The 3,710-nt window shown below is 39.2% G+C and overlaps 1 non-coding gene across 1 annotated transcript; it reads right to left on the bottom strand.

The window, feature by feature from the left end:
• Positions 1-2,584: 2,584 nt before the first annotated feature.
• On the bottom strand, positions 2,585-2,775 carry LOC112437262 (U2 spliceosomal RNA). Its single transcript, XR_003025898.1, has one exon. It is a non-coding gene; the product is annotated as a U2 spliceosomal RNA (small nuclear RNA).
• Positions 2,776-3,710: the final 935 nt, after the last annotated feature.

The following is a 3,710-nucleotide window of genomic DNA, read 5'->3' as shown; positions in this document are numbered from 1 at the left end:
GCTTGTATGAACACTAGATAGTCACAGACAGTAATGTGTAAAAGACACTTTTCTGTAATTGGTCCCAGGGCAAAGGGCTGATCGCTTGTATAAAAGCTTCCAGATATGCATTTGGTCTGGCTTCTAATTAGTGAAACAAAAAAGAGCTGAACTTTGGAAACTGTGATGAGTCCGTGATCTTTTTTCCTTTAAGGAAATAATCACTTTGCCCTTGAACTCCAAAAGGCCTTGAAATCAACTGATTCTCCTCTTAAGCGCCTTAACAAGCATGGGGATTAGAGGCAAGCAGTGCAGAATGGTTCATATAAGATATAAATGATAATGGACAATAGAAATTCACCTGTGAATAAAGTACAGGCACCCTGGACAAGTTCCTTTCACTGAGTTTATATTTTTTACAAGATATTGTGATTCTCCTGTTGCAAAGCTATGCATAATGCAGATATATGGTAAGACCGCTGGAGAGAATGAACTTGAATGCAGAGATCTACTCAAAAGCTGCTCTTTATAAAATGCTGCAAGTGGTAATAGTGGTAAATAAATTAAGTCAAGTATACAATGAAAATAAAATGATTAAAATGACTGCGTATATATTGCTTAATTTAACAGAATAATTTAGACTAACTCCATCACTTCATTTTTATAAAGAAACAAAATTGTGAATGAAAAAAAACCCACAACCATAGTCTTCCAATTTTAATTCCAGAATCTTGTGCATGTCTTCGTATTTATTCTTAAATATATCGGAAAGTAAACAAATGCTACATCAAAGTGATCTGTTTGTACTTGATCCTTTTTGGCCACAGTCCTGCTGATCTGTGTGTATAATTTTTTTGCCTACGGTTGATCCTATTCTCTCCCCTTAAATAAAGAGTTTCACTTACTGCCGTTCACCTTGAAGGGAGGCACATTCTGCACACAGTCTGAAGACGCAGGATGAATTACCTCTCCCTCTGCCACCCACACCCAAGAAGAGAATAAAGTGTAATGGACCAAGGAGGAGGGTGGGGAGAGGGAAGGATGGGGAAATGAAATACAGCAGGTTTGGGAAAAGGATATCGCTTTTGTGATTAATATTGAAGTTCTGAGCTCACAGACATCAAATTTTATTCTCTCTTCCTAAGATTTGGATGAACCATACTATTCGTGGCTTGGAGCAAGAGTCTCATGCTAAATGATACTAAATATCAGGAATGAAAATATCCTTAAATTTTTTGCTTTTTAAAAACCTTTGAAGTTCAACTGAGTGTTGGAAGATACCCTGCAGGTTTCAGAACTTGCCAATATCATATATGTATTCCTTTGACTTCGTCAGCCTCCCTGTTCTGTTTACCCGATCTCATACACATATTCTCTTCCATATTTGTTTGGGTTTAATTAATATTTATATGGGTTGATATGCTTATAACTTCAAAGTAAATCTGAAGCCTAGCTGATTATTAAGTCTTTAACTCTATGGAAGCTTCTAGTTACAGAAGTTCATTTGCAGTTATGTATACAGCCAGCATATATCGAACATGTCTTACATTCCAAGCACTGTGCTCAGGGCTGAGGGTGAAAAAAGAAGTAAGGCACAGTCACTTGTCTCAAGAGTCTCACTGATTAAGGTTACAGACCTGGTGCCCAGCAGATACAAAGCCTGGCATGGTAGATGAGAAGTGGAGGCTCAGGGGAAGTTGATGGAGAGCATTTGTACTTATGATGACAATGGAAAGGGCTGAGGCAAATTCGATGGTGGTTGCCTTGTTTAAAGGGGCAGTCAAAACCCAGATTCAGCCCTTCCTTGCTATATAGAAATGTTAATTAATTGTGTCAGTTAGGGAAGCTTGCAAATCTATATTTTATGAGAGATTGTAAAATAATTTAATGTAGGTTCAATTTTTTTTTTTAAATTTCAGATAGAGTCTCACTCTGTCCCCAAGCTGGAGTGCCATGATGCGATCTAGGCTTACTTCAACCTCTGCTTCCTGGGTTCAAGCGATTCTCCTGCCTCAGCCTCCTGAGTAGCTGGGATTAGAGCTGTGCACCACCACACCTGGCTAATGTTTTGTATTTTTAGTAGAGACAGAGATTCTCCATGTTGGCCAGGCTGGTTTTGAACTCCTGACCTCAAGTGATTCTCCTGCCTCAGCTTCCCAAAGTGCTGGGATTACAGACGTGAGCCACCACACCCGGCCTAGGTTCAATATTGAAAGTGTGTTTTCACAAAACATGTTTTGTCCCCTTTGTTATGTAATCTGTTCATCAATTCAATTTAATCTCATCATATGATTGCTGGCTATAATTAGGGGCCTTTTCAAATCAATGTAGAATATAGTTATGCCACAACAATAATGACTTTTCTAAATATGATGTTTTATGTTTGAGTAGAGAGGTAGCATGGTTTGGATGTTTGTCCCTTCCAAACCCCATGTTGAAATGGAATTCCCAGTGTTACCGACAGGACATGGCGGGAGGTGTTTTGGTCATTGGGATGGATCCCTTATGAATGGCTTTGCATCATCCCCTTGGTGATGAGTGAGTTCTCACTCTGAGTTCACCTGAGATCTGGCTGTTTATTTTATTTTATTTTTTTAATACCTCGAGGGGGTGCACTGTTCCTGGAGGTACTGCAATACCAGGTCGATGCATGGAGTGGATGGAGCAAGCTTCTATTCCATCTCTCTGCTCCAAAAATCCATTTAATAGATTGTCCTTGGATAGAAGATGTATCATATATTAAACTGATAAAAACAGATACTACACTTGATCTTAGCCAAAAGGCCAAGAAGTGATAGATCTCGTTGTTTAAAAGTTTGTGGCACCTCCCCTCTCTCTCTCTTGCTACTTTTCTTGCCATGTGACTGACTGTCTGCTCCCACTTAGCCTCCGTCATGAGTAAAAGCTCCCTGAGGCCTCTACAGAAGCTGAGCAGATGCCAGCACCATGCTTGTACAGCCTGCAGAACGATGAGCCAATTACCTCTTTCCTTTATAAATTACCCAGCCTCAGGTATTCCTTTATAATAGCTCAAATGGACTAACACAGGAAATTTTCAGTTTATTGGTCAGTATAGGCTATGGTAAGACACAGTAACTGTTGACTCCGTAAAATCAATGGCTATGACAACAAAACATGTATTTCCTACTTCTATTACATAGTCATTATTTTTAGGCTGCAATTGTACTCCAAGTTGTCTTCTCCTTGGGCCCAAGGATGATAGATCTATCTCTAGAACATTGGTGTCAATCACGGGCAAGAGAAAAGCGGCACAATCTCTTAAAGCATTGGCTTGGAATGAAACCTGGCACTGGAACATATTGGCCAAAGAAAGACATTTGGCCATGGAGTGGTGGGGAAATACAATCCACACCCATTGAGATGAGAGGGAGCAGTCATTCATGAACAGTAACGTTACTGAAAAACTATTTTCCATTAGCTTAGTGTCATTTGGCGGTAGCTACTACTTTAGTTTTCTGAAGGTAAAATCCTCAAGGCCCTCACTATTGACTTCCTTTGGTTTAGGAAACAACCAGGTATGGCCATTTGGTGAAAATAAAAGTGAACATCCACTAATTTTTCTAGAAGAAAACCGTGAGAGCCTCTAAAATTTAAATGCAGTTCTTATTAAGATGAAGATGCTAAAAGTACTATTTAGTAATGTGAATTGGAGAAATCTTTAACCCTTGTAAAAGGTGGAAGCAGAGTCCGAAAGAACAATGTAATGTTCT

This window comes from Pan paniscus, chromosome 16 (genome assembly GCF_029289425.2).
Source record: "Pan paniscus chromosome 16, NHGRI_mPanPan1-v2.0_pri, whole genome shotgun sequence".
Taxonomy (NCBI): domain Eukaryota; kingdom Metazoa; phylum Chordata; class Mammalia; order Primates; family Hominidae; genus Pan; species Pan paniscus.
This window is presented reverse-complemented; position numbering and strand designations above follow the sequence as displayed.